The 25,224-nt window shown below is 44.5% G+C and overlaps 2 pseudogenes; one reads left to right on the forward strand and one right to left on the reverse strand.

Annotated features, from left to right (window-relative positions):
- Positions 1-1,001: 1,001 nt before the first annotated feature.
- Positions 1,002-24,151, forward strand: LOC136480250 (coniferyl alcohol acyltransferase-like; annotated as a pseudogene).
- On the reverse strand, positions 20,334-22,655 carry LOC136483882 (uncharacterized; annotated as a pseudogene).
- Positions 24,152-25,224: the final 1,073 nt, after the last annotated feature.

Raw genomic sequence — 25,224 nt, forward strand, 5'->3', positions numbered from 1 at the left:
TTTCCTCTTTTTATTTTGAGCATTTACATTTGAGCAACTAATTTCTTGTCTTTACATTCGTAGAATTGCTATGCTAGAGTAAAATTGGAACCTAGTGTATAAAACTTTTGTACGAGAGAACAATAGAAACACTTCCTAGACACAAGGGGTGAAATAGGCTAAATATAGGGCTTAATTGTTGCAAAAATTTAAAATTAGTCCAATCCATTCTGCTCTTGGACATCTTGATCCTTTCAAAATGATTACGTGCTAATCAGCAAATGTGTTTACGCAGCCAAGAAGAAAATGGCCATGTGTGCAAAAAAAAAAGGATGCATTCTCACCTGCATCGAATGGTCTACGTTCATGTTATGACCCTCAAGCCTCCCCTACCACAGCTGATCTCATAGAGCCCCTCTAGAGCCTCTCCAAGAATTTTTGCCATTGTTACTTTGAGAAGGAGAGACCGGTGGTTGAAGATGAACTTAACTTTCATCCTAGATCTGTCACTGCTTTAACCAGCATGTGTCCTATTCGTTTAAGCTTGTTTGGTTCATAAGCCATGGCTGAAAGTACCGTTGGCTGGTTTGGTGTGAGAGAAAATACTATTCGTTGACTGATAAGTCATAGCTTATAAGCCAAACACGATCGCTGATGCTTCCGCTCAGATGTATTGTGGTTGTCACGACCTTCGGCGAGACGAACATCTTCCAGCTGGTCACGGTCACGACGATCTCGACGACCAGGTTCATTTGCACCGATCTGTTGTCCAGTTCATATACGAGCTGTTTTCATGGCGGCCTGGCGAACGACTACGGCGGTAGTCATGGTGTCGCCGCTCGGATTCACGATGAACACTCTCATGATGAGTTGGTGATCGGCTATATAAGATGATGGTTGCCAGATGAAATGGCCCGTGGACCAGGCTATTCATGGTCAGCGACCAATCATAGCGATTGTAGGGCCGAGCGGGAGTGATCCGCTGCCGGTCCCTCTCTCTACTCTACCCCTCCCTCTGAGACATGGTGAAGGAAGGCACCACCGACGGTGCCTGGCACGGGCACGGCAGTGATGTGACCATCACGGCCGTCTCGATGGTGGCGCCGGCGCTGCAGGTGCATGAGCACCGACTGCCGCTGTCGAACCTGGACCTCCTGCTGCCGCCCATGGACGTCGGCGTCTTCTTCTACTACGCGGCGGACCCAGGTGACCGCAACCACCACCCGGCCGCGGTACTCAAGGTGGCGCTGGCAAAGACGCTGGTGGCGTACTACCCGCTGGCCGGGGAGGTGGTGGCCAACGCGGTGGGGGAGCCGGAGCTGCTGTGCAGCAGCCGTGGGGTTGACGTCGCGGAGGCGACCGCCGACGGCACCGTGCTGCAGGACCTGCGCCTGGGCCTGCCGGACGAGAGCATCGAGCCGATCGTGCCCAAGAAGAAGGCCGGCGTCATGTCCGTGCATGTTCGATCCATTCATATATATCCTTTCAACTTTCATCTCTTAGAAAAATAAAATAAAATCTACAGTAACATGCTCGGTTATTAATTGCAAGCCTGCACAAAACTAGTAGTACAAATTTACTTTGGAAAAAATAGAGTTGGACTGCGACGACTGGACTGGTTGGTAACATAGCATCATGTGGCAATATAAATACTCCAGTTACACGTACATGTACGTGCATCGTGTGTATATCAGAATAGTAAGAATTTAAAACAAAAGCTTGTATATACTACGTAGATTCGATCATCAGTAAACCGTTTAACCACCGTCTGATCATGGTGAAACGCTACGGGTGTCGCCCATGCTGACCGTGCACGAGGTGAGGGGGCGCTTGGGTACGCCGCAGGTGCGGTGGCGCTGTTGTGACGCCCAAAATGCACGCTACAAACGCCCCGTCATCTGAAACACTTGCAATATATATGTGATACATATACAACATCAAGATGCAACAGACGAAACACTTTAAACATGTGTCTAAAACATGCGTATATATCCATAGCAACATGTGTAACACCATATCTACTTTTGAAACATCCAGATACAAGTTGCAACACTTACAACATATAAAAGAAGACATATCAAATACTTACAAAAAGCACCTGAAAAACACTTGAAACCCATAGCAAACATATGCAACATCCATATAAAACCCTTGCAATATATGTGTGAAACATATGCAACATCTAGATAAACACACTTGCAGTATACGTCTGAAAAATTGATGAAACATTGGTTACAGACGCTTGCAACATACATGTACAAACCATTGCAACAAATACAACATCTCAATCTACTTTTGCAACATCTATATATAACACTTACAACATAACTATAAAACATTTGAACATTTAAAATGTACGCTCGCAACATGAGCTTTCAACGTGTAACACCATCGGTGTTATGCTCTAAACAAACTACTAAATCATGTCATGAGCATCATGTTTATGTAATAATGCATGTGATAGAATGTGTTGATAAATTTCTGGTAGCCTAAAATGAACAATAAAAATGTTAAATGGAAATTTATTCAATAACTCATGTTGTGTCAAGTAGGGTGAAAAACCAATTTTTATTGAGTAAAGTATTGTAGAACATGTGTGTGACACCTAAATAAGGTTTGAAGTACAAACTTTGTAGGTGACAATGCAACTCTTGCTGTAGAAAAATAATATGAATAGCTAGTATTTCTAATGGCTTGAAAATAGAACTTGAAGTCAAATTCAGCTCAAGACTTAGAAGAAATTTTAAGATTGAAAACAGTGTGACAAAGCCATGTCGGTGAATTAATTTTGTAAAATCTAGCTAAAGGTCAATGTTGTGTTTTTGCTCCTAATGGTAGACTGATGTACCCTCGTTAGCATGATCGAGTTAGTTTAGCTTCAACTGTGTTAGGTTAGTTTTTAGACGCGATTTAAATTCGTGCACGTCATATGCCTGATCTGTGCGCACGGTTACCTCGCGCAGCCGCTCGGCGTCGCGCGGCTGGCCGCATTCCGCGCGCCGCGGTGTTGAGCCCGGTCGGCCTATCTAGCCGTGGGTTGGCCGTGGCTAGCCCCAGCAGGCCACTATCATCGCCCTGTAACTGCTGACCGTCACGCTGCCGCCCCACCTTGCTGCTGCGCACACCACTGCACCGCGCCGGAGGGCTGCCACTGCGCAACGCCGGTATAGCCACTCGGGTCACGTGGCGAGACATCATCGCGATGCTATTGTCTAGTGCCCCTGCTGTCGCTGCGTGCGCGCGCGATTTTGACCGCTAATCCGTGCGCGGGGTCGGGCTGAGGCCGGGGCCATTGTTGCCATGGCTACATGGCAGTTTCCCTGCCCTACGATTCACCTACCACGAGTCCATGTCGCTGCTCGCCGCGTCTAGGTCAACCGACCCTAGCTTCAGGGTGACTGTGACGCCTCCCAGCTTCGCCCTGTCCCGCTAGCCGACGTCGGTGTGCTGTTCAGGCCCAGCTACCGCATTCAAGTGCTCCGCGCACTAGCACCCCTCTTGGCTCCGTCTAAGCACTACCCGATGCGCCTCCTGCCCTCGCTCATGTGGCCATGTCCTGGCGATGTCGTTCCCAGTCGGGTCATGGCGGGGTCACCTCTGATGGAGCCTCATTGCGTGATGTAGCAGTGGCGATGCGCCGCCCTTCCTAATCACCAACTCAAAGCTTCCTAGCCCAATTCCTCGTGTCAGTGAGAAGTAGAGGAAGTTAGCTGGACGCCCCACTCTCGTCGGGTCCAGTGGTGGCCTGGCCGCGGCCAATTTTAGATTTTGCTCGCCGCCGGTCATGTGCGCCGTCGAGCCAGTAGGTTTGGGGGTAAGACCCATAGGGTTAATAGCAGTTCAATTGCTCGTAACCCTGAGCTCGCCTTGACTCCCTCCATCCAATGTTCGTGCTATTTTGGCTAGGAAACTCTTTGGCGACGTGGTGATGCATGGGTGTCCATCCCGGAGCACCGCCGCCCCAGCGGCTCGCATGTGGCTTGACGGTCGCAGCGCTCCCCTACTTCAACCGTCAGTAGGGCATACACCACGGTGAGCTACTAATGCTTCTCCGCCATCTCTATCTTTTCGTGAGGACGTAGGTTCACCGGAATAGTCACGCCACCACCGCGGATAGCCCCTCGCCACTGCAGCCTGCGACAGTGCGCCCCCGAGTCCCTAACCGCCACCCATCCTTGCGCATTTAGCTGCAGATGGTGGTCGTCCCCTTAATTCCATCATAGCGAGACTAGTTTGCCGGCGTAACCACCTTATGCCGTCGGCTGCCGCGCTGGCGTGCGTGGGGTTTCTAGGGATCTCCCCGTGGTAAAGGTTAAAACATTCGAAGGTGTCATTGCAAGATTGCTGACGGTAGGAATAGTGCGCATAGTAGTCATGTTAATCTCTGTAAGCTCGGGGGGGTTCTGCAAAGTCGCCGCCATGCGCGAGCGCCCCCGGCCTTGGGCCGTACTGGGCCGCCGCGACGCACGCGCAACTGCACCCGCGCTGGGCTGCTGGGCCAAATGGTCGCCACCGGTCCTTTTCCTTTTTCTAGCATTTTTCTAATTTAGTTTCTAAGGTCAACTTGTAAATGCAATATAAATTTGTATAGTTGGCCAAAAATTATGAACTAATTTTGTTAGGTTCCTAAAATCATGATCTATCTACTAGTATATTTTGTTCATATAGTTTTATAATATTTTCAGGAGTTATCTAATTAATTTGAGATGCTTAATATTGTAAGATATAAACTTGTAGAAATTGTTGTGATAAATTGGTGATAGTGTTTGCTCTAAAACTTTAACAGTAAATTCCTAACATTATTAAGTGCTCACTGTAACTTTTGTAGCTCCATAATAATTAGTTTACTAAGGTAGCTAAATGTGCCCTAGTTCGAAAATATATATTTAATCAATAAAATGCCGAAACACTTTGGGGTTTTAGAACTAAAACATTTTTCCGGACATGAAGCCTTACCTAAAGACGTGGATATGTAGCCCAGTACTCTAGTCGTTAGGGCTAGCTCGTTAGCTTGCGGAGCATAATCGTATTTTAGAGTTGTCATTAATTATTTACGTCTCTGCGTTGCAACCACGTATATCATAATAGGGACAACAATGGATCATGGAGTCGACCAAAGTAGCAGAAAAGATGGTGCCTTGATGATCGTGTCATCATGATGGAATGCTAACTTTTGGTTATATCTTACCCAGGCAAGCCCCGGTGCATAACCCCTATTATTCTGCACTTTATTTATGCTTATGCATTAAGTTTTAAGGAGTTGAATGAAAATCACTTGCATATATATTTCCTTATCCTATGAGTCCTACTAGTATGTTAGAATCGTGTAGATGGCTATGCTATAGGATTCGGTAGAAGTCGAGAGATTACCTGTCACTCACGAGAGATATGAAAGATATTATTATTGTTATTATCATATTACTACCACATGGAATATATATATCATGCTGATAATTGGAGACCGGGCGGAATGGTACTTTGGATCTGGACTTGGTTAGGCATTCGAGCGAGGCTCACATTGTATTTGTTCCACCTGTGTCGATTGAGGACCGTCCATTGCTGTGGATGGTAGTCAGGTCTCAGACTTATTATCCCAAACACATACTTGCTTATGAGAGTGGGAAGGCTCATTACGCTCTTGTCGTGGGTTCTGGCTCTTTCTGGACCGACTGATTGGAGCGGGGAAAGGTGGAGGTCTAAGCACCATATTGAGACCGGGTCTCAAGTGTGGGGGCTTGTAGTCCAAGTTTGGACGGGGACCTGAACCCCGTGACAGGAGTGGAATGGGTTGGTCTTCTTTGTGCCTGGGATACAAACAGGGCATGTGTTTCGGGGTACCCAGCTGGGATACATTGATTCGCGAATCGCTGTTTCTATGAGATGGTACGACTTAGCTATGGTCTAGCACCGTAGTAAGAACTGAAACTTAAAAGGTGATAAAATAGTTCTGATTGCTTACCTCCTACTTGAAAGTAGCATAGGTGCTTACATAGAATGGTTAGTTAATGAACTAATGTTGGCTGATAATAAAATTAAATATAAGTACACACATTTAGTAATGCTTCCGCAGATGCAATAACCCACAAGCCAAATAAGCCTTGCATATTTTTGGAGTCTTTTATTTTTCTCCTGTCGGGTAAGTCTTGCTGAGTACAATTGAGTACTTAGGGTTTTATTTCCCCCTGTTGCAGGTGATCGAGGGATGGTAGATGATTTTTGTGTGTGGAAACCTCCTATTGGGCTCAGCGAGGATTTCCTTATGTTGCTGACGTAGAATTTATTCAAAATTTTCACAAAATGTTTTTGCAAAGGAAAAGATTTACAAGCTGTTATCATTCCATGTATATAAATGTTCCTAATGTTAGCGCTTAAACTTGTCGTTATATATATTTCCGCTGAAAACTCTGATAACATTGTTATATTCCGCTGTTATAATCAATTAAGGTAATTTTCTGCTACTGTAATAAAGTGATGTAAGAAATGGCTTAAGAATGTTGTAAACTTTATTCTCTCGTTTATGATTCTGATGGAAAAATGTGGATTTTTTTTGTTCTTCCTTGGGGTGTGCTCGACGAAACAACGTAGTTTAGTGTCCTCTCTTGAGTACTTAGTGTCTAATGAAAGATAAGTACTCCTAGAAATCATTAGATTAGGCGGTTCTGCCACATAGCGCAACATCTCATTACTGCTTGGGAGAAATAGAGGTTCGCCGACGTGTGAAGTTCATCGGTCTAGAGCTCGCTGGTGGCACAGAGCGACCGGCCAGGGGATGCGATAGCTATCGAGCGCGGAGGCCAGAGCGGACCTGCCTTGCGTCTCTTCGAGCCCGGCGATGGTGCTTTGTGTTCTCGACAGACCGGCCAAGGGACACTGCAGCCTTGCCGCGGACCGGGCGGGGGGGGGGGGGGGGGCAGCTGCGGACCAGCCAGGGGAACGTGTTGGGGCAACGGCTGGCATCAGGGCACCGTGGATTACGGGCTCCGAGGGCACTGGTGAGGCCGGCGACTAGCAGAGGAACCACACGGTTGCGGCACTGCGGTGCGCGGTCACGGTGGAGCACGATTTTACGGCCATGCCGTGGAGAGCCTTGTGGAGAATGGACAAGGGGATAAAGTTAGAGGCGAGTGGGCAAGGGGATACCCCAGTTGGGGTGTTGGGCTGGTGCCACGGCCGCGAACGCAGCATTCGGACTACCGGACATCGCATTACCGTATAAAAACAGGGGGGCTGCTTGGTTTCCAGCAGGAGCAGGCAAATTTTGCAAAAACCATCCAAAACTGCGGCATTCAGCTTCCAATCTCAACACAAAATGCAACTGAATTACCTCTCACGCACGGTTGCAAACTACACTGCACCGCATTATACTTGTATACATGCACTTGCTATAATCATGACATCATCATTCATCACTGTAAATCTAGCACATGCACGCAGGTGACCAAGTTCAAGTGCGGCGGCGCCGTCGTCGGGTGCACCTTCGACCACCGCATCTGCGACGCCTACTCCTTCAACATGTTCCTCGTCGCGTGGGCCGTGGCCGCCCGTGACGGCTCAGCGCCTCCGGCCCCGTCCATGCATCGCTCGTTCCTTGCGCCGCGCAAACCAGCACCACTCTGCACCACCGGCAACCTCGTGGACCGGCTCTTCGTCCCCGTGAGCCGAGTTCCAGCACTGCCAGATACACCCGCCGTCAACCGCATCTACTGCGTGTCCGCCGCCGACATCACAGCGCTCCAGGCCTCGGCGGGGTCCGGGCGCACGAAGCAGGAGGCGTTCACGGCGCACCTGTGGGGGCTCTACGCCAAGGCTGCAGCAGCCTTGCGGCGTCAGCCGCATTTGTGCTGCATGGGCGTGGTGGTGGACGGGCGCACTCACCTCCGCCGTGACGGCGCCATGAGCACCTACTTCGGCAACGTGCTGACCATCCCCTACGCACTACTATAGAATGTTACTGTAGGGGCGGCTCTAGAGCCTCTGTAGGGGCGACTGCACCAGCCGCCCTTCCCAGGGTGTTCCTACAGAGGGTGCCTCTGTAGGGGCGGTTTTCTAACCGCCCCTGCAGTGCCCTCTGTAGGGACGGCTGGTGTTTTCAGCCGCCCCTACAGTTCCCTCTGTAAGGGCGGCTGGTAATATCAGCCGCCCCTGTAGTGGACTTCTGTAAGGACGGCTGTATCACCAGCCGCCCCTGCTGTATGTATTTGTAAGGGCGGTTCAATCAAGAACCGCCCCTACAGTGGATTTTCCAGCAAAAAAAATAAATAATTCAAATTCAAATCTGACCGCCACAAATATACATATATACATCCACAAACACAAGACCATCATCACAAATCATAATTCACAAAAGTCCATCATTACAACATAGTCCATTATGAAGTCCATCATTATAACAAAGTCCAAACCGTTCCAAAGTCTTATCCAAATCATACCACAAGTCCACATTGTCATCAACGACCTAGGGCTAACCTATCAGTCTCCCGAAGGTGTTGATACAGAGGATTACTACCTAAGTCAGAAAGAAGATGATGGTAAGTGCCTTTATGATACACAATCTGGTCCATTATAAAGTTGCAAAGGTCGCCGAACATCTCTAAGAGCTCGTCATCCTTGTATGGGTTCCTTCTCGTGTCTTTATCTTTCTCCAACTACAAGAGAACAAGTTTAGGTTTACTATATCACAACATATGCGAACTTTTCATACTACGAGCAAAGAGGTTCAAACTTACCAGATTGGGGTTTCTGTTGTAGCCACCGATGGTACTCATCATAATACATGCGTAGTATCCACAATGTAGACTCCTAGGCTTCTGCTTGGGGCACTGTGTGTTTTGCATATGGAGATGTTAAGTAATGCTATTGACAGACACGTAATATATGGAGTACCAAAGTAAATGACACTTACCGCACATAGAGTTTTGACATACAACTTTTCCTTCCTATTTGGATGATGCCTCCCCTTATGTTCCTGGACATAGTGCCTGAATGCCCTGTTTCAATGGTTTTAGCAAATGCAACTTGTTAGTATCCCACATTGAACCTTACAAGTATGTATACAAACATAGTAGCTAAAATGAGGATTGTCAATATGTATATGTCTTGACAATTGTTATGAAGTCTTTGTATGTCTCGACTGGGAAATCCGCTGAATCAAAGACCCATGCCATGCTATGTGAGAGCCAGACGCCTATGCAAATCCAGTGATCGCTGGATGAATTTAGTCATAGAAGGAACACATAAGCTCTTTTGCATCGAAAAAAGTAATTTGAACAAAGCTAAGTATACAGTCGAACTTACTTGAAGTGGTATGGTATCCATATATCATCGTGTTGTTGGAGATTTTTAAAACATAGGGCAATGTATGCCGCAACCTTGAGGGACTCTTCCAATATTTTCTTGTTCCTGATGTCCTCTTTCTTCTTAAGTGTCTTTCCAGCTCCTAGTTCTTTGCAATCTAGTTTCCACTCTTTAGGGTAATTAAAATTTGTTGATGCTATAGGTGAAGGGTCTATATACCCGTGTTTCAGAGCTGGCCTCTTTTTCACAAAGTCCGCTTGCATTCTACAAATCACAGCGCGGGTTAGTTACAACAAAATTAAAAGATTACATTCATATCATATCGAGAGGGCAAGGACTTACAGGCACCATATGCGAATCAGATTCATTTCCATTCGTCCGAGGTGGAAGCATGCCTGGATATCCTTAAACTCAACGGCAATTTGCCCACCTGGGGCTCCAAATGTGCCGGCAGGGATCCATGCTTGTAAGATTTCTAGTTCTGTTATCTGAGCACGCAAGTACCAATCGTGGAACTCTCATTCCACGTGGCAAGCATTGTAGGACTCGGTTTGGTAGGAAGTTCTTGCCTTTTTAATATTTATCCGGGCAATCATCTGACCATTTGAGGTTATCAACAGCTGGATACTTGTTAAACCCTTTGTGTAGTTTGCTAGTGGTGCCCTCCTTAGTGGTGCCCTCCTCAGAAGCTGGTGCTCTGAATTCTTTTACTTGGTTCTTAGGCTTGAACTGGTCATGACCCGTCCACTTGTGCACCGACGAGACGTCATTAATGCCCACATACGATGGCCTTATCTTGATTGGGATTTTGTTTCGAGCTTCCCATTCGGGCATGTCCTTGTCAACTTGTGCATCACCTGCTCCAGGGGCCACTTGTTCTTCATGTATCGGCTGTTCACGAGGCAATTGCTATTCATGAGACACTTGTTGTTCATGTATCGGCTGCGCTTGTTGATAAGAATGTTGCATCTCATCATGTCTTTGCTCGGTACGAGCTGGAGAAGGACGTGGCATGTCATCATGCCCATGCTCGATACGAGGTGGAGAAGGATGTGGCATGTCATCATGCCCTTGCTCGGTACGAGGTGGAGAAGTCTCTAGCGTGTGGTGGTCATGGTCATGGGCCGGTGAGTATACCTCCCCGTCCTCGACGGGTCGCTCCCGAGGATGAACTTCAGTCGGAGTTGGTGAAGACTCGGTCAATACAATGTCCCATCTATGCTAGAGGATGAACTGGTTCATGACGTCTCCGAGTAACACGAGCCCCTCAGGAGTAGGGTGTTCTATCTTCCAAGTCATGAACTCGGGCTTCACGGTATGCACCTCAACCCCAGTGTAATCCTGCAGGATGTCCCTATTGTGCCCTGTGCCGCCCGGAGGATGTGCCACGCCCGTTGCCACCTCAATGATCACGTTTTGCTTGCCCATCGGAACCACCAATTTACAACTGGTTGGCGCCCGTATGCGATCGACGGGGGTTCTGGTTGCATTGGAACCTTGACTGCTGGGAACATCCGGAGGGCTACCAACTACCACCAGTTCTCTGGGCGGCCCCACTAGTGTCTGTGGCTCCATCGTAGATAGTCCTTTCTCCACCAACATCTTTTCAACTAGAGCCTTCACTTGGCGCTCAAGATTAGACTCTCGATCTCTGCCATGTTTCTTGTACATGTGCCTCTCCTCTATGAATCCGTGCTTCCAGGACATCCTCTTCCCTAGCCCCCTGGTGCGTCCTGTGTGCTCGAGGTTTCCCAAGGCAACGGTAAGCTCGTCCCTCTCTCTGGAAGGGTTGAATGCGCCCTTCTCCTTGTCTTCAGCAAGTTTCAGTATTTTTGATACTACCTCTCCGGTCTCCGGCTTAGCAAACTTGAGGCTACTACCGGATGAATCGACACTCCTCGCGTATATCCACTGTTTAAGGCGTGGCTTCAACTTTGGCACTTCCGTATTCCCGGCAGCTTCGGCCTCTGCGTCCATCTTCCTAAAGACCTCTTGCTTGCCAGTGTAGCCACCGGGGCCTAGACGAGGGTAGTGTTGGTTCTTCTTCACCTGCTCACTATTACGGGCACTAAGGGCCAATGATGCCTCTGAAGTCTTCTCAGCCACGAGCTCCTCCCATTGACTAGGAGTTATGTTGCCATACTCATGGAAAGGAGTTAACTTCTGTTGGATAAAGTTCTTGTTCAGATCCTATCGCCAATGTCGGAAGCTCTGCCCCATTATCTTAAAAGCATTTTCTTGTACCAACTCGTGTGTTCCCTCCGGAAACCTGAAGTTTTGCTTCAGCTTCTCCCATAGGTCTACCTTTTGGCTCATAGGTACCAGATTCTAGCTACGGATAGCTGGGTTCAACTTATCTCTAACTACAAACCCAATGTGATTACGGAATTTTACCCTGTATGTATATGGCTCAAGGATCTGCTCGTCTGGTCCGACCTCCGTTATCACATAGCATGCCTTGTCGTGATATTGGTTTGTCTTTCTAATCCCCCCTCGTTTCCTCTTTGGCTGGGCAGTCTCAGTCGTGGTTGTGTCCTGAGGTTGTGGAGCGGAGGCCTCATTGTGAGTACCTATGGCTCCTTCCTCTGATCTCCTTTGCCCCGCTACGTATTGTCCGGCAAGATGAGCCGGAGGCCGATGTCGTCTTTTCAGAGGTTGAGTAGGGACGACCTGTGTATCCGACAGGTCAAAAGTGTTAGCAGAGGTAACATAAAGCCATAGCATTATCCAAATTTACAAGCTACTAAGGCTTTATCCGTACCTCGTCGTTCGGATTAAAATCCTTGTCCAACTCGTCCTCCGTTGGCCTCCGTCTGGGTTCTTGTGGGAAAGGATCCTCGAGACTTACATATCCCCCTGATGAGGTGTCGTCATCATCATCTCCTTCGCCTTGGGCATCCTCTCCGCCTTCTCTTCCCTGGGCTCCCCCCACTGGATCATCATCATCGACAAGGTCCTCCTGAGTAAGCATCACTTCTAGACCCTTTTCTAACTCGTTATCGAACTGCTCTTGAGTAAGCTGGTCATCTAGTTCTTGCTCTCCATGGGATGGCTGCTCATCATTCACAGGGCATCGGGATGCACTCTTTGATGTTCGCGACATTTCGTGCCTTGTTCTAAGATATGCAAGAAAAAAAGTAGTATAAGTAGTAGAAGTAGTAGTACTAGTGGTAGAAGTAGTAGTACAAGTAGTAGTACTAGTACTACTAGTAGTAGTAGTACTACTAGTACTACTAGTAGAAGTAGTAGTACTAGTGGTAGAAGTAATAGTACTAGTAGTACAAGTAGTAGTACTAGTACTAGTAGTAGTAGTAGTACTTGTAGTAGTACTGGTAGTAGTACTTGTAGTAGTACTGGTAGTAGCTTGTAGTAGTAGTAGTACTAGTAGTAGTAGTAGTAGTAGTGGTAGTAATAGTAGTACTTGTATGCTGTAACTGTAAGAAATGAAACTGAACCTTTTTTAAGAATCCACTGGCACTTCGATGTTTCTCATGAATTGCACTTCATGCCAAATGGAAAGTAAAAAAAGACGATTACTAGTGACTAAAACTACAACCTGGCTCCTGTATGCACCTTAATGTAGTCCTACCACAATTGTGAAATTAAAAGCGTGCTTTTGGCAGAGTAACTGAGAACAGCTTTAACTTCATAACATCTGCCACCACTCTATGCTTTCAAGCTGCAACTTAAACTTGACGCTGCGGTCACCTAAAAATAAACAAAATCTGCCCCATCTCCCTAACCATAACCATATCAGACCCAATCTGCCCTTTCCCCATCTCCCTCGCTCTGACAGCCATAATCTCAAACAAACTCATGTCTCATCAATTTATTTATTCATGAAAAAAGAACAAAAAAAGATAATCCAATCAAGACTGACCCAACAATTCAAAATCACCCTAGAAAACTACATATAATCAATCAACCCACATAATTGCATCTTTTAGTGCCACCTGGAACCTCAGATTATCTATGAGACTTGTTATGACTTAAGAAGGTAAAATCACTACAAATCAGGACATGGAAAAACAAAAAAGAGCATGTGAATTCAACATGTAACCTGTACGTGGAATCAATATGTAAAATCACTATATAATCAATGCTCTCCATTTAGAAATGGTAGAAAAGAGAAATGAGTGAGAGAGAGTTGAATGCATATGCATAAATAGGTGAGAGTCCTCATGTTACATCTAAAGGAAAAGCAAGTATGCTTGGCCCTAGGAATTCCAAGCCCAAAAAACTGTCAACAGTGTCTAGCATAGTCTCTTGGAGACAAATGATGCTTGGGCCGAGCACGACAAACACAATAGCTGGGCAGCAAGTTGCACGGTACACCTGCCATCAGGCCACAGCCCCCAAATTCACAGCGTCGCGTTCTGGGAACACACACACCAGCCAAACACTAACCTCCTGCTGAAATGACAAGCACAACTGATTAACAAATCTAACTGAACCGGTAGAGGACCGGCTGGCTTTGGCTCTATCCTAAGATCACATTGATCAGAGGAACTGCTGTTGCTCCCTCTGCATATGCAAATCTAAGGAACCTCCATCTCTGCTACTTCAGACTCAGCTGCAATGGCTGCAAGCGTCCTGGAAAGCTCCCTGTTCCCCATGCGAGTTGCTGCGCTGATGGCCTTGACCACCTCCTCAGGCTGTAGGGGCTGGGCTGATATGCTTGGACCCAATAATAAACCTTACTGCACTAGTTCTTAACGGCATGGCTCTATCTGAATGAATGAATTTACCAACTTTCTTTTCCTCTACCGTTCGGTTTCCTTCTCTTTTCAGTGGAAGGAGGGGGGGTGTAGGGGAGAAGTAACTAACAGTCAACAGAGCTTCTTGGGCACTTGTCTTGGCACATCGTTTTCACTTTGCACAAAGAAAAAAAAAGTGAATTGGACCTAAGTAAAGCGATATTTATGTTTTCTGAATTATTACACGCAGTCTTCCATCAGAAAAGATGCAAGTCACGGGTTCCTACCAGAGGTCCATACTAGAATTCAGGGGTACTGATTAGAACAAAGTAGTTTTATATTAATTTGCTACATGACATTCCTTAGTGCCTACTATGTCATGTTTGGGTTTTGAAGTCTCATCTGCTAATTCTCATCGCAACGTGCAGCATATATATGTTTCAGGGTTTCTGTAGTTTTCTTTTGTCTGTTTTCATGAGTTCTCGCCTCGACAGCAGACACAAACAACGGTGACATAGAAAGCACAGAATTTTTCCTACTATTGTGCAAGAACAAGAACTCTGATCTATCTAAATATTTAGTATTAGGTAGATAGTCAAATATTCTTCTTGGTAAGGCAAGTTGTTCCTGGTAGAAGTATTATTGAAAGCAAGCAAATAAACCCATAAAATTCTTAAACCAAAGAATTATATAGATTATTAACCAGAATGGCAGAACTCACTTTCTCTTGAAAAAGAAGTCCCAAGGTTATTTACCCCAATATGCTTTGGTAGGTTAACATCTCTTCTTAGCTGAAAATGAAGTGCACACAAAATTTTAAAAAGGTACGGTATAGGTATATCTCAAGAATAATCTCTTACAATGAAAAGTTTATATGAAAGGATAACATATGCAGGCAATTTAACTCTAATAATCAAGCCCAGCAGATAAACCCAGAACACGCAGCCCATATGAGATGTATATTCTGCAGTAATTTTATGATTCTTTTGTTTCTGTCATAATTATGTACATATGTAAGAAGAACCTGAAACAGCAAGCATACAAGTCATGCTGGTATATTGCAAATTCTACAAGAAAGGTAGAAATCCCAAGTATGAAACATTGGAAGTATTTTTCCTTTTCAGTACAATTTCTTTGGAAGGGGCAATTGTAAATCAGGTCAATCATAAAGGGGTACATTGGATGCTACATTTCAGATAACTTATAGCAAAATAACTTTCCTGTTTAAAGGCAGGTAAAGCAATTTTTCACATAGTACATTTTTGCTTGAATTTGTAATACATGCTTCAGTAATCACTAATCAGTACATAGAACACCTACTATACATCAAAGTTATGATTCATTGTACTTGTACAAAGAAAAAAGATTACAAATTGACACAACAAACTTCATACCCCTTATTTTTTTAGAAAAAAACTTTGTACCTCAATTTCTGGGTGCAAATAGACCATTAGGATAGCTTTAGGGTTACAGTGAGTACATGGACTCTTATTAAAAACATGTAAAGAATGTAATATGAATACAAGGATTTCCTTAAGAAAACAACGGACACAAAGAAAATAAGTTTGCGCTGAAAGTTACTGCAATGAAATTCTAGTTTTTTTTGACAGAGAGAAATTCTAGTTTAGGGGAAAGATAACCTTTGAGAATGTATTTGCAAGATCATCAAGATCTGAGAATGAACTATCTTCAGCCTGAAAAACAAGCTGTGCAATCAGTACCTCTTAAGAGTCCATTCATTGATTCTTGAGTCATGCAAAAAATTGAGAGAAAAAGTAATGGGCCAACCATGCTTAAGTAAATGTTCATACTTAAACTGAAGAGGTCCAGGCCTCTTAAAAATTCATTTTTGAGTCATGCAAAATGGAAAAAAAAACAGACAACGCAAAATCTACTCATAATGTCCGTACACATATAGATGCATAGATATAAATCCATTATGAAGCCTTACTAAGTGAGAATATCATAGTCTATTTTTCCAGATGAGTAGCCAAGTAGTGTGCGCATTGAGCAATAAAAATAAAGATGAGCCAAAACAATTTGGTATATTAATACTAGATTGACGAATATATGTATCTGTTTTACTATAATATGTTACTTCTACAAAAAAAAAAACTATACTATATATGTTCACAACCTAGTTTCATGTTCCACGCCAAGAGAAAGCATAGTAGCTGCTACATCTAGTTGAAGGAACTGACAATCAAATGGCACATACCAAAAAGGACTAGCACACTAGCCCGTGCACGGAACAAATGGACAGCTTTAGAACCTAAAACACGGCGAGCAAATTTACTTGGCTATCTTTTCAGTTAGCAACAATTAAGAAGCTTGAAAGCTGGATTTTTTAGGTAATCTTTAGAAAAATAATGTGATGATATTTTTGTATATTCACTGAAGCTAAACGAAAATAGCAAATTCAGCTTGCTGACACAATAAACTTTATGTAAATGTAAAAGGGTACTCTTGCTTCCTACAATCAGTAGTTGATCACAAGCTTTTCACAATAAAATGCCATAACTCATAACAGAACAAGTTTTATTTTGCATAGATTAAAATAAGAAAGTGAAGCAACAAGAAAATCAAGCAAGCTGGTAACTTCTAGCTCTCGGAGCGCACTTAGAGTGATACATATTCGGTACTGAATGGACTCTTAAGAGCACAGAAAAACCTAATCCTTCGTTCTGGTTTTCAGCAGAGTACGGATCCGTGTGGCCGACTCGGATTAATCAAGCTAAATTCAAGGAGAGAAGCCATGAACCAACCCCAGTAAGCACTTGACTCCCAAAGAGCAGGCGCTTCGATTACCTGGGCCGCGGCCGGATCTGCGGGTCGAGCGGGGATCCTACCCGCCGGTGTCGGCGGCGCCAGGGGAGGACTCCCGGCAGTGGAAGCGGAGGTGGGCGCCAAGCGGAGGCTCAACGACGACAAGACGGCGCTCGACACGCGCGGGCGGTGGGGCGTGGCCGGCGACGGGGCTCCCGGTTCCGGCTGCCGCTGGTCTGGCTCGGGGATAAGTCGGTCGTGTGCGGTCCTCGCCTCCTCGGTGCCGCAGGAACCCTAGCCTCCTCGCTCTGGATCTGGGCGAGCGGAGAGGGAGAGGGAGGGGGCCAGCCGTCGAAGACGCGTCGGGAACCCTAGCCGCCAAGGAATTGGGTAGCCTGACGGCGTCCACAGGAGATTTCGCCCAACACTCAACGGGTGGCCACAGTGACGACACTGATATACCTCAGAGCACTGTAGGGGCGGCTGATGTTATAAGCCGCCCCTACAGAGAAACTGTAGGGGCGGCTGAGGTTATAAACCCCCCCCTACAGTTGAATTTTTTTTCAAAAATCTAAATCAAAATGGGAAAAAAAATTAAATTTTAAAAAATTAAAATCAAAACTACTAAAATAATTTTGAGACACCAAATGATCTCAAATGAAAATCAAAGTTGTAGAGGTCATGAAGATTTACAACTTTTATTTTGGTCATCTTGTCATTTGACAAAATTTGAACCTTTCAAATTTGAAATTTCAAAAAATGACAAGTTCGAACCAAAATTTGAGACCCAAAATGATTTCAACATAAAAAGTGATGAATACCAAAGTTGTTCAACTCATTAATATCTACAACTTTTATTTTGGTAAACTTGTCATTTGACAAAATTTGAACCTTTCAAATTTGAAATTTGAAAAAATGACAAGTTCAAACTAAAATTTGAGACCCAAAATGATTTCAACATAAAAAGTGATGAATACCAAAGTTGTTCAACTCATTAATATCTACAACTTTTATTTTGGTCAACTTGTCATTTGAGAAAATTGGAACCTTTCAAATTTGAAATTTCAAAAAATGACAAGTTCGAACCAAAATTTGAGACCCAAAATGATTTCAACATAAAAAGTGATGAATACCAAAGTTGTTCAACTCATTAATATCTACAACTTTTATTTTGGTCATCTTGTCATTTGACAAAATTTGAACCTTTCAAATTTGAAATTTCAAAAAATGACAAGTTCGAACCAAAATTTGAGACCCAAATTGATTTCAACATAAAAAGTGATGAATACTAAAGTTGTTCAACTCATGAATATCTACAACTTTTATTTTGGTCATTTTTTCATTTGACAAATTCTTAGCTCACATTGTTCACTAATCTTACACATGTTTCATATAGTTTATAAAACCTTATGAGAGATGTGTCACATTTGTGAACAATGTCATTACCACTTTATCATATGAAGAAATGACCAATACAAAAGTTGTAGATCTTGATGAGTTATTCAACTTTGGTATTTATCACTTTTTCAGCTGAAATCATTTGGGGTACCAAAATCTTGTCTGAAGTTGCATTTTTTTTATATTCAAAATTTAAATTGTTCATACTTTTCATATGTATATATTGACAAAAACCAACAAAATAAATTGATAGAGAATTATTTTAGAAAATTTTAGGAAAAAAAATCATCAGATTTGGAGTTAGTATGAGGAAGAAAAACTAGTTACAAAGTTGACCCACAGATTAAAAAAAGAAATCACACTATTTACTATGATCATGTAAGGATCATCTAGAACAGTGTGATTTCTCTTTTTAATCTGTGGGTAAACTTTGTAACTAGTTGTTCTCCCTCATACTAACTCCAAATGTGATGGTTTCTTTTCCTAAAAATTTCTAAAATCATGCTTCAGCATTTAAGTTTGATCAAATTTGGATGTGACAATGTTTTACACATTTTAAAATTTGAAATTTAGAATTTGACAAGTTCAAACCAAATTTTCAAACCCTAAATGATTTCAGATGTAAAAGTGATGAATACAAAAGTTGTTCAACTCATCAAGATCTACAATTTTTATTTTAGTCATCTTATCATTTGACAAAATTTGAACCTTTCAAATTTGAAATTTGAAAAAATGACAAGTTCGAACTAAAATTTGGACCCCCAAATCATTTCAACTGAAAAAGTAATGAATACCAAAGTTGAATAACTCATGGAGATCTACAACTTTTATTTTGGTAATTTCATAATTTGTTAAATTCTTAGTACACATTGTTCACACAAACATACATGAATGTAGTCTCACACACACATACATGAATGTAGTCTCACACACATACATAAATGTAGTCTCACACACACATACATGAATGTAGTCTTACGAACACTGACACACTTACATAAACTAGCTAGCCCACCATGACAACTTTTCCCTTGACACCTTTTCGTTCCCATGGCAATACATCTTTGGGCAGGTTCTTTTCCACAGCCTCGATCTTCTTACAAAAGTCTGTGAATAGCGGCATCTCATCACACTTATTGTAAGCTTCAATATCGTCCACGCCATCAACTCCGATGATATGTTGTTTTCTAGAGGCCATCACGTGCTTTGTCTTCTTCTTTGGGGGAGGTTACTTTGCGGGTCGGGCATATAGAAGACTTGCGCGACTCGTTCAGCGAGCACCCAAGGGTCATCCTGGTAGCCTACATTCTGGAGGTCGACGACTCTCTGTCCAATCTCATTTAATTGATGTTGCTTGATCCAACGGCATCGAAATAGGGCCACCTTTATATCCCTTCCATAGTCAAGTTCCCATATATCTTCAATTATGCCAAAGTACAGCACCTTTCGCCCCACTCCGTCGAGAGCCTCTATTCGGACGCCGCTGTTCTGATTCACAGATTTCCTGTCCTTTGTGTCGGTATAGTATGTGTACCCATTGATGTCATAAGCATTCCAAGACGTCACCTGTTTCGATGGCCCGGCCGCCAACTGACTGATGGTAATAGAATCTATGGTTTCTCTAGGTTGTATGTTCTGGTCCTTCAACCATGATGTTAGGCATTGCTTATGCTGTTTCATGACGTAATCATCTGAACGGCCATTCCTCTCGGCCATAATGATAGCCATGTGTTCATCAATGTACGGTTGCATCATTGTCATACTCTGCAAGACACTGTAATACGCCCGACTCACCTCTCTGTAATCATTGTCGAGGAACACTTTCCTACCACTTATGCCCTTCCCAGCTAGCCTTCCCTTGTGACGAGAATCGAGATTACCAATCCCTCTCTGTACTTTTAGCCACTCTTGGCAGCACTCGACAACTTCTTCGGAATTATAACCCTCTATCATGGAGCCCTCTGGGTGTGTTCGGTTATACACGTATCGGCTTAGAACCGACATGAACCGCTCGTAGGACCACATTTCATGTAAGAAGCTAGGGCCCAGCGCCTCGATCTGATGAACCAGGTGAATCATGAGATGTACCATTATATCAAAAAAAGCGGGAGGTAAACACATCTCTAGCTGGTTCTGGGTCTCCACCATGAATTCATCTAGGTCACTCAGCTCTTGCCTACGAATCGTCTTCTGTGAGATCTTCGAAAAGAAGTAGCACATGCGGTTGATGGCCATCTTTAGGAACTCTGGCTTTATAGCTCTGATTGCAATTGGTAGGAACACTGTCAGCATCACATGACAATCGTGAGCCTTGCAGTATGTTAATGATAGGTCCTTCATCGACACTAGCTTCTTCGGGGTCATCGAAAACCCAGTCGGCACTCTGACCCCCCTAAGGAAATTGCATATAGCTCTCCTCTCCTCTAGGGTTAGGTTGAAGCTAGCCGCGGGAAGACTGTACTTGCCATTATCTTGTTGTACCGGCCAAAGCTCTCGCATCACGTTCAGCTACACCATGTCTTTCCGTGATCTGAGACCATCCTTTGACTTGCCCGTGTCCATCAAGGTAGCCATGAGACTCTCAAAGACATTCTTCTGCACGTGCATCGCATCAATGGCATGGGGGACCTCCAAGTCTAGCCAATAAGGCAGGTACTGAAAGAAGATCGATTGCTTCTTGAATGGTACGCCTTCGATGGGAGGTGTGCTTCTATCTCTAATCGTTCCATCTGGATTCTTCTTTCCTTAGACGACGTGTATGTTTTGGACCATTCTGAACACATGTTCTCCATTACGACGTCTCTCTAGAGGGGGTTCATCCTCTGGGATGTTGCCATAGTATCTTAGGTACAATTTGCCATGGTACTTGTGACCTGTCTTTAAGAAGCGCCGGTTCCTTATGTAAACTATCTTCCTGGATCCATTTAGGAACACCCATTTAGTACCATCCAAACAGACTAAGCATCCAGTCTTGCCTTTGAACTGTCCAGACAGGGCAAACAGCGCGGGGCAATCATTGGTAGTAACAAATATTATTGCTTTGCATATAAAGTCCTCCCGCCGGAACGCATCGTACATTGGCTCCCCATACCTCCATAGCCTCTTCATTTCTTGCATCAGAGGCTCCAAGAACACATCTATATCAATGCCTGGTTGTTTGGGGCCGGAGATAAGAATGGTGAGGAGAAGGTACTTCCTCTTCTGACACAAATACGTTGGGAGATTGTACATGGTCAAGATGACTGGCCATGTGCTGTGGTCGGTCATCCTCTCATTGAAGGGATTCATTCCATCGGTGCTCAAGCCGAACCGTACATTCCGTGGGTCATCACTGAATTCTTCTTTGTACTTGGCATCGAATGATTGCCACTGGCTACAATCGGCCGGGTGTGCGATCGTATCATCATCCACCTTGCGCTCATCATCCCACCATGTCATCAGTGCGGCTTCCTTAGGGTTTAGGAACATACGCCTCAAGCGGTCGGTCACTGGCAAGTACCACATAACCAGGGCAGGAATTCTTCTCTTATTTGCATCGTTGCCTAATGGAGTTTCCTCTGGGGGCTGAGATTCTTGCAGCACCTTCTTCCCACCCTTCTTCCTCTTTCCTGTGGAGGCTTCCACCCCACTTTGAAGGTCATTGTTCTTGTACCGACTAGCCCCACACCTAGGACATGTATCTAAAGTCTCAAACGATGTGCCACGCTGAAAAAGGATACAGTGGTTGGGGCATGCATGGATGTTTTCAACTCCCAATGTGAGTGGACTTATAACCTTCTTCGCTTGGTATGTGTTGGCGGGAACTGTGTTCGGCTGTGGGAGCAACCGTGACATGAGGCACAACAGATCATTGAAACTGCAGTCCGACCAGCCGTACTTAGCCTTCAGGATGAGTAGCTCAAGCACAAAACGTAGCAGTGTGAAGTATGTCGGACAGCCCTTGTCAGCATCATACACAGTCTTCTTCGATGCTTTTGTCATCCTCTCAAGATTTTCTTGACCTCTCTTGCTCTTTTTTAATATTTCTGGTCCAAAGGCCCCAAGCATTTCGTCCAAGTTGTCATCGTCATCTGCATCCCCCTCATGTGCTTCGCCATCATTGCTGACACCACCAGCATCATCACCACCTTGTTCATTGCCAAAGCCACCACGTTGTTGATTGCCATAGTCACGATCCATTTGTTGCTCAAGATCGTCTGTGAATCGGGACAAGTATGCTTGGGTTTCAGCTTCATCAGCTAGATCATCGTCGCTGTCATCAACAACCACTGTTTCACCGTGATGAATCCACACGGTGTAGTCCAGAACAAATCCTCTCCTAATCAGATGTTCTTTGATGGTACTCACATCTCAAAATGCAATAAGATTCTTGCAATCTTTGCAGGGACAAATAATCGTGTCACTATTCTCTTTCAACGTCGCTGCATGCTTCTCTGCGGCTTTGATGAATTTGTCCACCTCATCACGGAAAAGAGCGTCGTGTCTTAACGAACCATACATCCAAGAGTTCATGTAGTCCATCTTACAGAAACAAAACAACCAAAAAAAGAATATTACTCGAGAATAATTGTATATACCTGAGACACACATCATGATAGTAGAGGATAGTTAATTAATTGACTATTAATGCATAAATATTTTAAAATATAAATTGATAGGTTCAAATAAACAATTTCAAAGAAAACAATTAGCAACATTTAATATTTCATCCACTACCTTTCATGCAAACTCCATTCCAATTTCATGGTAGAGGATAATTAATTAATGGCCTATTTATCCATAACTAATTAAAAACACGCATTATAGAAAGGAATCAAAATAAATATTAAATGATAATTAGTAGCCATGGTAGAGGATATTTTACACATTAGCAACAATTAAAATCTTACACATTCACCTACATGCAAACCCTAGTCACATAAAGAAAAAATTAAAAAAGAATAAAAAAACAAAATCCTAGATCTAGATCTAGATATAGGGTTTCATGACACATGCATCAAACTTCACTAATACTACACTAAAATCAACAAAGATGTACTAACAAAGGGTGCAATCTTACTTCCCTGCCTAATTACCCTAGTATAGTGAAAATTAGAGTCCAATTTCACTCATAACTAGCTCAAGCTCCATGGAAGAAGAGAAAACCAAAAATCAAATTACTCATTAACCAACGAATTAAACTTCAAATAAAGGGTTGTAGAAGCATTTCCTTACCTTTTAGAGCCTCTTCATCAAAGGATTTGAGATCAAAACCTTCCCCCCTTAGTAGAGCAATTTTTAGGAGGAGCCAAAGGCCTTCCAACCTTTTTTTTTGGTAGAAGAGTATGTCCCGAGGTGGAAGAATGGGTGGCTGCTGCTATTTATTCGTGCGTCGTCAGTAGGGGCGGCTGGTGATTCAGCCGCCCCTACAGTAGAACAGCAGGGGCGGCTGGTGGCAGCCGCGCCTACAAAATGGTCACTGCAGGGGCGGCTGGTGATTGAGCCGCCCCTACAGATCACCCCCTGCTGGGGCCCGAGGACGCCCACTATAGGGGCGCCCCTAAGTAAAAATGAATATGTAGTAGTGACGGTGTCATGGGCACCGGCGCCCTGAGTACCATGGCGCTCGCCGACGTGGCGGACGACGTGCACCGGTGGGTGGCGGAGGCCGCGACCAGCGAGCACTTCCGCGAGCTCGTCGACTGGGTGGAGGCGCAGCGGCCAAAGCCCACGGTGGCGAGGGCGCACCTGTGCCGAGGCAACGGCAGCGAGGACGCGATGGCCCCTGCGTGGTGTCATCGGGGATGCGGCTCCCCGTCGGCAAGGTGGACTTCGGGTGGGGCCGGCCGGCGTTCGCGTAGTACCACTTCCCCTGGCCCGGCGGCGCCGGGTACGTGATGCCGATGCCGAGCGCGCCCGGGGACGGCGACTGGGTGGTGTACGTGCACGCGGCGCGGGAGGTGGCGAAGGTGATGGAGGCCGAATCGATGGTGTTCAGAGTGCTGGAGGGTAGCTACGTGTTCGACCGGGCGAACTGAATTAAGCGCGCGCCTGGCCGGCTCCCGGCTGGGATGCATGCTAGCTGCTGGAACGTGATGGCGCCATCATATCGTGCCATCGTCGTCCGTGCATGTATGTGTATATATATGTATATGTACGTGTCTGGTAATGTGCGGTGTAGGTATACGTACGTGTGGAACTTCGGTTCAAAGTGTAATTAATATATATTAGCAAATGTGCCTGTGCGTTGCAACGGAATTCAATACGTACAATCATACTCGTGCGTTGCAATGGAACTCAATATGCATAGGAATAAGATTGTATCATCGCTAGATGTGCGAGTTATTCTAACTCGTATGAATATAGTTCATGAGCCCGGATCATGTACAAGATAGGTAGGGTGCGACCCAATATATATTAGAATTTAAATGCGCAACATCGCTAGATATGAGTCCTAACTCGTATAAGTATGGACATGAGTTTGGGTCACATATGAGATACAAAGAGAACGAGAAATTTTATAGAGATAAGGTGTAGCTATAGATATATAAAATAAAATAGTGAACAGAGAGAACTTTTGCCTCCTTAATAGAGTATATAGATAAAGTATAGATGATATATGAAATAACAGATATAGATATAGGTAGATATAGATAAAAAAACTAGAGATAATTAGAAAAAGGAAAGTTAACAGAAAAAAATTCTGAAACGGACACAAAAGAAATAGACCGAAGATATTGTTCGCACACGAACACGTCACCGTGCGGTCCAGTAAAACAGAAGAATTATAAATTTCTAAAATTATAGATAGGAATATCGCGAATAAAGCCATTGCGACCCCCATAAAAGGAGTAGTCCCCCAACCCGGAGCAACTTTCCCATATTCCGAATTCAAGGGTTTCAATAAACTACCTGCGCCAGTCCGTTTTGGCTTAGGTCTAGAACTATCTTCAACGGTTTGTGTAGCCATAAATTCTATTTAATCATTGGTGTTGTTCCTGCCTACAAATAATCGTTTTTTATTTAAGGGTGGCCGGTCAATCTCCATCTCTTTTATGGCAGATTCTTTTTTCGAGGACCTGGCGACAACTCTCTCTGGACGGTAGGGGAA

This window comes from Miscanthus floridulus, chromosome 9, assembly GCF_019320115.1.
Source record: "Miscanthus floridulus cultivar M001 chromosome 9, ASM1932011v1, whole genome shotgun sequence".
Lineage (NCBI taxonomy): Eukaryota > Viridiplantae > Streptophyta > Magnoliopsida > Poales > Poaceae > Miscanthus > Miscanthus floridulus.